Here is a 10,590-nt window from a genome sequence, read left to right on the forward strand (position 1 = left end):
TTTCACCATTATCTGTCCAACTATGTTTCATATTTAAAATAATGACAATGGAAGAAGGGAACCAGGCCTCCTGTACAAAAACAAACCCATATTTCTCTTCTCATAAAAAAATTTAAAAAGGAATTGTCTATCTGCTTGGAAGACCAGGCCATTCTAGTGAATTATGAAGCTCTGAAAAATCCCAAACCTCTTTTCCACCCCGTTGATCATCTGTGTGACTCATTCACAGTAAATCTATGCCTGAACACTTTTAGTTTTAACCAAATGTTGTCTCATTATCCCCAAGCTGAGACTACACTGAAAGCCAACCTCTCACTTTCCTTTGATGACACACACTACCAGAAATACAGTCACTTCTGAGTAACCCCTCTTATGACTCCTTGGCTAGTGATTACTCTCAGACTCCTCTGCCTTTGATATTGTGTACTTGCTTTTTATATGTGTTCTCCTGTCCTCTTCTTCCCCTGGCTGCTAGCCCTCACCCTTGCACACACATCAGTCCATGGATTTAGTTCCAGAACCATCCTCGATGCCTCCTCCTAAAACCAGAGAAGTCCAGGGGCTGCCAATGGAGTTGGGAGGCCATCTTTTTCAGCCCCTGATTTTAGGTAAAGCCTGAATGCAATCCTTCTCCCACCAAAGACCAGCCTATCTGGCCCCCCTCTGCAAGTGTCCCTTGAGTACTATCCCATCCAGGCGTCTGGAACCAAGACAGAAATTCTGCTCTGGCCCCACGTGACTTGCAGACTGAGCCCTGCTTTCCCACCTCCTTCAAGACAGCCCAGTACTTAGACTAGGTCTTATTTCTCCTCATTCCAGTCCTGACTACAGCTAGAACAACTCACTGGTCCTCACATTTTATCTGTGCTGCACCTGCTTCATTCCCCAGAATCAGATGCTCCTCCTGTGTCCATACCCGGCTACAAGAAGAAGTTCTTGCTGAGACAAAGCTAAATAGGCTGATCCTCAACAAGGACCCAGGCCACTCTCTGTGCCAGGTTATCTCCATGCTTCTCCTGCGAGCACCTTCACCATCTGTCCTCTTCATCACTCCGCTTTGCTTGTGACATGTTCCATAGCTGGCAAGACTACTTCACCAAGAGTTACCAGTGCCTGGGAGACCATCAGATCAGCCATTTCTAAGATAGGGTGTCAGAGAATATGTCTAATAAAAGAGAAATTGCACCCACCCTCAGGCCTTAACCTAGGATAACTGACCCTTGCCAGAAGGTCACAGGGTCTTCAAAGTCTAGGATAAACATGGCATAGCTTCTCAGGGCATCAATTTTACTTTAATAGCAGTAACTTCAAACTTGTTAAATATTAAAGTGTGACTTGTTGTGGAGTAAAACATAGAATGTATAAATTCTTAAAGATAAAACCTAAGACTTGTAGGAGATTTTGAAATTTGGGTGGAAAATATGAGTATGATTCCGGACGACCTACACCTCCTCACTCCACCCATTGTCCCCCAGGTGCAGGCATTCACTCTTCTCAGTACTGAGAACATTGGAGAGACAAGCCTTTATGACTGCTTCCCATTGTTTAACGCGGTTCCTGTTGACAGGAATAAATTTTGTATTTTATAGTTATGGCCCTTTCCCCTCTAGCCCTGCCACCGACCATCTCCTTGAAGCCATTCTAGATGCTGTGCTTGAGAAGAGTTGCAGGGCTGAAGTGGTTTTAGAGTGTTTTCTTCTGGACTGACATTTGCAGTGGAAGTATTTTTTGTGAAGGTTACAAAGAAGTTGATATCTCAATAATAATTATGGATAATTACAATTTTTCTTTTTTTGCTCTTATAAACACAGCTGCAATGCCTGGGAGACCATCAGATCAGCCATTTTTAAGATAGGGTGTTATGATTATTTCTCTAATCATAACAGGAATGGTGGCTCTTTCTAAAAAGTAAAAGTTGACCTAATACTTCTATATTTCTACTTTTATAAACCCCAGGACTAGGTCATGAGTATGAAACAATTCTCTTATGCCAGAAAGAGGTTTACCTGTGAATACCGAGGTTGGACTAAGGTTTGTAAGGTGTGATCTTCAGATCCCCTGGCCACATCTGACCATAGCCCAAATCACCCAGACATCCCAAATATAATGAGAAAAAAAAGCAGGGAGGAGACAGATGTAGGGAAACCTGAACTGGATTCCAATACCAAGCCACTACCGCCGTGAATTCTGGCAACTCACAGAAAGCATTTTTAGTGCTTTATACTAAATCCAGCTCTAATACAAAAATCCAGAAGAATGGTATGGATAAAATGCTACTGCAGAGAGCAATGCACTTGAGGGCCATAAGAGGAGATGAAATTTAACAGATGAAATTATACCTTTTTTCCTCAAATTGTGGGTTTTAAAGAACATGAAATAGCAAGAGAAAATGTGTATGTAACCCGTGCTACAATGATATGCAACCAATATTTGTCTGGTTCTTTTGATGTTCATCCTACAAGCTCTGAACATCACCTATACCCATAAAAACTGAGAGAGCCTGTCGCTACACCCCAGCACCCTTTCTCCATCCTGGGAGTACCTATTGAGTATATATAACTGGTGTGTGGAAGGAACTCAAACTGGCATTGATTGGGCACCAGTGTGCTCATTTTATTTTATTCTCATGACCACCATAAAAATTAATCTTATTATCATCACCTTCCAGATAAAGACACCACAGATCATGGTAGGCATGGATTTGCTGAATATATATTAAATTTGACCTGCAGTCCCAAACACAACCCAGAGATGCGATTGTAGCGGCCAACATCTGGGACCTTTCTAAGGTGGTCATAAAGAAATAAATAGCTGTGAGCAAGGTAATGACCCATTGGAATGGAGATCATTGTGGCCAGAGTTCAGAGAGGGGTTGCATTCTACCAGAAAATGATGAGAAAGCCCAGAGGCCATAGAAATCTCACAGATGCTCTGTCTTCAGTCTTGTTTAGGGCCAAATTATGGCCTCGAGCTCTCTGATGAAAGGTAACTCAAGTAATTTTTCAAGGTCAATACAAGCAGTGACCCCCAAGACATAGTTCTGTTGCCTCTGAATTGCAAAAGAAAATAATTGCACCACATCTATAGCATCTCCGCAGCAAAGTTGAAAAGAATGTTACCCCTCTGTTTCCCCAATCCCTCAGAAAACAGTAAGGACCAGAGGAACGTGGCATTGCACAGAACAGTGAAATACCTCAATAGTGTGGTTTTTATATTCAGGTTGATTAAAGATGTCACCTTGCTTCAACAAGCTTCGAGAACCGCCCAGATGGATCCTTTTTTTCTCATGACTCTAAATTACACAGTTTGCTGAATCTGTAATTCGCAGAAACATATCATGGTGTCGGCCTTGTAAATGCCGATGCCAAGGCACCAGTGCCTTTCATTATACGCTGTGATTATGGATTAAGTGATTTCATAAACATATTGGTTGTTTCACATTTGGTATGAGGCTGTCTTAGAGCTCCTACAATCTGTCAGCGCTGTTAATGAGATATCGACTTCCTTGTAATCCAAGCAAAAAAAGTTTCCCTTTGGATGTCAGCTAAGAAGAAAACCCTCCAGAATTTCCACAAACTCCTCTCAAACCCAAAATGTAGAATGGCTCAGGAAAAGGGTCAGCAGCATGACCGGATCACAAGGGCTGCATCTGAGCAACATGAAGTATAGGCATTAGTGATGTCTGCGATCCTTTCTCTCCCCAAGGCAACAAGGACCACCTTAAGCAGGTGAAGCCATTAAAGTCAGTTTCTCCAGCATTTCACTGAAGAATCCCTACCAGCAGAAAAGGGTGAACTGTGTGTACACGAGTCCTGAAGGTAGGGCTGCTAGATCTTATCATAATTTAAAATTTTCCTAGAAGTCTTTTAAAGTTCATCAACCAATACCTTGCATCCTGTTCCACAGAAGGTCCACACTTAATTTGGTATTTAAGGGAAATATCCCAGGAAGTGGAGCCATGTTTCTCCTGGACGTTGAGTATGCTGTGGTCTTTACTCACATGAGAGCCCCAGGGATCACAAACCTCCACTTTCAGAGCTTCAGTCTTAGGGAGTTTCCTAAATGGAAATAATTTCATGTAATATCCAAAATGGGGAAATTGCTAAGATTGAACCTAGTTTGCAGTTACAGAAGATTCTCAATATCTTCTTTTATAGGTGAATTAAGACATTTCTCTATATTCTTGCCAGATTTCATTTTCAAATGTTGCCTTTGTGTTACTGTTCATAGATCATGGGGCAAAGGTCTAGATAACTTGGGTTTTATATACATCTCTTTTTTAACAATGAAACTACAGTTTGGGTGGGACATCACAAAGCAAACCTGGAAAGCAGATAAGATGCCGAACCTTCATGTGTATAACAATGCTTGCACTTGGGACTTTAGGGTCTTTAAAGTCTTTGTCCCAAACGATCTGAAAGATATCTTCCAGTTGTATATGTCTATAGTGGTGCCTCAAACTCCTCGTTCACATATACCCTAAGAGAAACTTGAAAAACATTGCACCTAGGCATTTTTTTTATCAAGGTGGATGGCATAAGTTCAAGAGGTGAGACAAATCACACAAACACATTTAAAATCTTTACTTGCATCCCACCTGCTAAGATTCCATTGCTTAAACTACGTGACATGGTCAAGTCAACGTCAAAGGAGTGGGGCAATGCACTCCCTTTACTGCAAGGGTGATGAGTGAACAATTGAGAACATAAATCCAACTGATCATTTTTTTTGAAGGTTAGACAATTTATTGAGAGCCTCCCTCCCCTCCCCGCCCTCTCCGTCTTTAGGTCACTTTTTCCTCTTGTAGACCTTGTATGCTAGCCCCAAGAACATGGCTGGGGGCAGGGCATGGTTCGAGGAGGCCCATCAGGTGGCTGTAGCTGTCTACGTCCTACTGCATGAACACAGCTGACAGGTGCAGCTCCTCCTATAGCGCCTTCACCCAGGGCCACCTTCTCAGCCTCCTTTTGCCCATAACTCCCCTGAAGGATCTTGCACTGTTCTAGAGAGGTCCACTGAAGACACTGAACCACCAGCCAACTGCATTTGTTGTCTGGAAGTCTGTGTCAATCTTGTCTGTCACACTAGGGTCCCCAAAGAGATCAAGGGAATCATCCTGAATCTGAAAGAACTCCCCCATCTCCAGCAGGATTTTCTTGGTGTTGGCATGCTTTTCTCCCTGTCTATGCCTGCCATATCCATGGCAGCAGCCCCAGGAAGATAGAATGAATAGAAAGCCATCTTGTTCTTGACAATAGATTTATACCTCTTTTCAGTGAATGTGCCAAGATCCACATTACCTTGGGGGGTTGTGATGAGGTCCAGGGTCTGTCTGATCTCAGTCTAATAGGAACTCTGTAGGAAAAGCTCAATCAATTTCAGGTAACAGGGCTACTCCTGGCAGTAGAGATTCAGCAGGTGGTAGATACATGCTTCCAGAAACAAAACATCTTTGATGGTATCCAAACCTATGCCTGGCTTCTGATATGAGCAGATCTGCCCCTGCCGGGTGAGGGATGAACCCATGATGTCATCTGACACCAGGAAGAAAGCTTGGAGCAGTTACACACACCAGCCCACAGTCAGGGCCTGCCGGGTGCTATCAGCATCCTGCTTCCTTGACTCCACCAGCTCCTGAAAAGCTATCAGCACTGTCAAACCCCACTGGTACTTGCCTCCAATAGCATTGTACTCCAAGACCTCCTTAAGCCAGGCAATTCCATCTCCTGTCTCTGGGTGGCCCATGCCATCCTCGGTCAGCACCTTGACAATCTGGGAGAATTGCTGGATGAAATCCTACTTTGCTTGGGCATAAGGGTTCAATTCCTGGTCTCTATCCATTCTGAGGTAGGAGTAAAGTGCTCTGCTCCTGGATGCCAGCTCTTGGTCTACATCCAATTGATCATTTAAGATTTAAAAACTTTCTTTTAATTGAGTTATTATAATTATTGCAAACAGATATCAAAACACAAAAATATATTACAATTTCTGAAAAATAATTGTTAAACATAAATAAATTTTTATAGGAAACACATCTCTTAATGATATGAAATTTTTAAAAATATGTCCTATATCTGGGCATAAATATTATAAACACAAAAACAGCAAGATTCAGTATTAATTTCCTTTTTTTAAGATTTTATTTATTTATTTGACAGAGAGAGACAGTGAGAGGGCTGAGCTGGGAGCCTGATATGGGGCTCGATCCCAGGACGCTGGGATCATGACCTGAGCTGAAGGCAGACGCTTAACGACTGAGCCACCCAGGCACCCCTCAGCATTAATTTCTTAACTAATTTTCATTTTTATAGATAAGAGCATCGAGAAACGTTGTTTACATAACTATAGCTATAAAGAGATTTTCATAGCAATGTACTCAATTCTTTGAACTCTTCATTATATACCAAAAATCACGTGATGATCCACCATCAAAAACTAATTTTAATGATCTATATGCTGACAACTTAATTTGTCTTCCTTCAATTTTGCTGAAAACAACAAATAGGAAACTATGTTTTTTGCAAAATATTTTATTACACAGTCATTCTGTTTATTCACTTTTTCAGTTTCTAGGATGTACATGTAGAGAACTTTATCAGGACCTGTCAAGTGACTGTTAATTATCTGGGTATTCCAAATACTCTCATTTATGGTCACCTTGTTTAACACAGTATACTCAAAAAGGGATGGGGAAATACAATACAGCTAATTTTAATTCAACTGTGTTAAGGCAGTATTTCATGAGGGGATGCTTTTACTTTTTTTTTTTTTTTTTTTGGTAATAGCCTAATTTTTTTTATTGTGTTCAATTAGCCAACATATAGTACATCATTAGTTTTTCATGTAGTGTTCAACAATTCATTAGTTGTGTATAACACCCAGTGCTCATTACCACACATGCCCCCTTTAATACCCATCACCTGGTTACCCCATCCCCCTACCCCCCTCCATTCTGTAACCCTCAGTTTGGTTCCCAGAGTCCAGAGTCTCTCATGGTTTGCTTCCCTCTCTGATTTCTTCCCCTTCAGTTTTCCCTCCCTTCCCCTGTGGTCCTCCACACTATTTCTTATGTTCCACATATGAGTGAAACCGTATCCTAATTGTCTTTCTCTGCTTGACTTATTTCACTTAGCATAATCCCCTCCAGTTCCATCCATGTCAATGCAAATGGTAGGTATTCATCCTTTCTGATGGCTGAGTAATATTCCATTGTATATATGGACCACATCTTCTTTATCCATTCATCTGTTGAAGGGCATCTCAGCTCCTTCCACAGTTTGGCTATTGTGGACATTGCTGCTATGAACACTGGGGTGCTTTTATTTTATAACTAAGCTTATAGCAGCGGGTAAACTATTTTCATATAACCTGATGATAATGCCACTCCTAACATCAAACCAATCATCAAATCAGAGGTCCTTTCCATCCAGATATCTAATTTCACTTTTCAATTCAAATAAACATATTAATATAGGACCCTATTCCCATCTCAATTTGGAAAGCAACAATAGTCTAGAGTATTTTGAGCCTATTTTCTTCAATGATCAATTAAAACCTTTGAGTTGAACATCCTAGATTTATTAATATTGACCAGTTTAATGGCATCATCCAGTGGCACATGCAAATTGTGACTTAACTTTTTAGAAATGAAACCTTATGTGTGAGAAAAATGGTATTCCCAAGTGCAAGGAAGATTTAAACCACAAATATGAAGAATAAAACTGGTGTTTGCCCAGGCATTGAAACAGCCAGTGGCAGAGAAACTTACATACTCTTCCCAAGAGAAACCCAAAGCAACTCAGTTACAGGACTGGGCATGTACCAATCCATATGAACAGAAGGGGACAACCCAAATCACACTAAGAAAAGAAAGAGTGGTTCTGTAAACAAAAATGGTATACAGGAATTTTGCTAAGTCTTGATTGGCAGTGTAAAACTCTGATTATTTTAACAGAAAATGGCTATCTTTCATTCTTTCCCTATTTTCATGGATCCTTGGCCTTTGAAAGTTCTACTGAGAAGAGAAAGAAGAGAAGAGAAGAGAAGAGAAAAGAAGAGAAGAGAAGAGGAGAGAAGAGGGGAGGAGAGGAGAGGAGAGGAGAGGAGAAGAGAAGAGAAGAGAAGAGAAGAGAAAGAAGAGAAGAGAAAGAAGAGAAGAGAAGAGAAGAGAAGAGAAGAGAAGAGAAGGGGAGAGGAGAGGAGAGAAGAGAAGAGGAGAGGAGAGAAGAGAAGAGGAGGGGAGGGGAGGAAATGGTGAGGAGGGGAGGGGAGGAAATGGTGAGGAGGTGGGGAGGAACTGGTGAGGAGGATGAGACAGCAGAGGGTTTCAAGCTCTGAGGACCAAAAAGAATGTGGAAAGAGTGGGACTTTTGAGGAGAGAAGCTCCCTAGAGGCTGTGAGCAAGAGAGCTAAAAGTGGATGAAAGGAGGGAAAGCTGAAGTCCACCTCCTTTTCCACCTTCCATCCCAGGATGCCTTACATGTCACTGATGGACTTTTAAGAGAGTCTTCTTCCTCTACTAGACTTTGCTGTCCTGCCCATCAAATATTCATGGCTTTGCAAATAGACTTGTATTTAGGTTCTGCCTACAACATAAATGTGATTTGAAAAAAGAAGAAAAATCCCAATGAGGTTTGAAGCTTTCACTTTTCCAGGAAGGAGGAAGGAGAGTGGCCTGCCACCCATGGGAAACTACCTGAGGCCCAACAATAAGCCACAGGACCAGTCAGATTCCTGGATTAGGTAAGACTGAAAGGAAGCACAAAACACACAGCTTCCACTCTGCACAACTGGGTGAATCCTTCACATCTCATTCACATCGAACCTCCTGAATCTTAGAGTCGGACAGGCCCTCAAGGTTGCTTGTCTTCAGGAAAGTGCACTCTGATTATCTTCATGAATCAAATGAAGCCTAGAGACTTTCCAGAGTCCTATAGTTAGGAAGTGGTGCAGAGATTAGAATTCAAGTCACCTGCCTCTCACCTCAAAGAGAAAAGCACAAAAACTACAAAGTAGGCAGGCATCATTTTGCATAATATCGAGAAATATAACATTTGAAGTTTATCATTCTATTAAAGAACAAAAATTCAACTGAGAAATTTGAAAGCCTAATTGTCTTTATTAAACAATTCATAAATCAGGCAGCATCCCATCTAGTAGAGAGATGCTCAAAGGAGTTGTACAAAGTGGAAGGTTTTTATAGGAAGGAGAGTGGGGCAAGAGTTAATAGGAAAAGTAAAGAAAGGATTGTTCCAGTCAAGGTCAGCTTCCATTAGCGATGAGAGCAGAGGCCGATTACATCACCTTCCTTTAGGGGATGGACAGCCCATGTGACAGTTTACCTCACTAGTCCTGACCAGAAAATTCCTGACTGACCCATTGAGACTACATTTCTGGAGGAGGGTGAAACTGCACTTAGGTTAGGTATTAAACCCTGGTTTGAGGACAGGGCCTAGCATAAGTGACTACACCTTGGGCTTGTTGTTTTCTTTTTGACAATTCCTTCCAGCAATTTTTTTCCTTCTATCTTCCCTTTCTTTCTCTTTTTTCCATGGAATATAATCATGCTGTGGATTTTCTAATATATAAAAATTAAACATTTTTATCCTTATTATCATATTTTGCATAGCTGAACATGAGATTCAAGACTCAAAAGATCTTCTTTTCAATGCACAGAGAAACTGTTGACCACATTACCTTTAATCACTATCACCAATCCTGTTTGGCAGAATTCTAAGATGACCGTGAAGTGACATTTGCTTTGATAAAAGTTCTGCCGTTTGTGAGTGGAAAGAACCTGTGAATATGATGAGAAATTTTTCTCATGATTAGGTTATGTTATATGGCATAGTTAACTTTAAGAAAGGGAAATGGTCCAGATGGGCCTCACTTAGTTACTTGAGTTCTTTAAAAGCAGAGAGTTTTCTCTGGCTGATGGCAAAAGAAGTCAGTGATTCAAACATCTGGAGTATTCAACATGCCACTGTTGGCTTGAACATGAAAAAGGCTATGTGAAAAGAACCTACAGGCAACCTAGTTGCTGAGGGTGAGCTCCAGCCAACAGCCAGCAAGAAAACAAGATCTTAGTCCTACAACCACAAGGAGCTGGATTCTACCAATGACCCGAATAAACTTGGAGACTGATTCTTTCCTGAGAGCTTCCAGGTAAGAAGGTACCTTTAAGCCCTAGAGGAGAGAATCCAACCATGCCTTACTGGACTTCTGATCTACAGACCTGTGAGCTAATAAGTAAATATTGCTTTAACCTTCTAGGTGTGTGGCAATTTGTTATGCAAACAGACAACCAATACTCCAGTCTTGGATTTAAAATAAGTATATTCACACAAAGAGAATAAGATCAAGGAAAAATTTTTCAAGAAACTTTGTTTCTCCTGGTAATCCAATGACTGGACATGGATTTATACACCCTGGATGTGCTAGAATTGGCTTAAGGAAGGAGTTATCTATTGAGAAAACATGATTGCTTTCCAAATAGTATGCGTAATTAACAGTCATCCCTTCTGATTCTTGCAGTTACAAATGTTGAACTTTTGAGGGGAGAAGAAGAGCTTTTAAAAAGGAGTAGTAAAT

At 41.1% G+C, this 10,590-nt stretch overlaps 1 pseudogene; it reads right to left on the bottom strand.

Moving 5' to 3' along the window:
• Positions 1-4,788: 4,788 nt before the first annotated feature.
• LOC117999649 lies at positions 4,789-5,871 on the bottom strand (annotated as a pseudogene).
• Between the last annotated feature and the right edge of the window lie 4,719 nt (positions 5,872-10,590).

The sequence above is a fragment of the Mirounga leonina genome, unplaced genomic scaffold (genome assembly GCF_011800145.1).
Source record: "Mirounga leonina isolate KUSES-001 unplaced genomic scaffold, KU_Mleo_1.0 Mir_115, whole genome shotgun sequence".
In the NCBI taxonomy this organism is placed as follows: Eukaryota; Metazoa; Chordata; class Mammalia; order Carnivora; family Phocidae; genus Mirounga; species Mirounga leonina.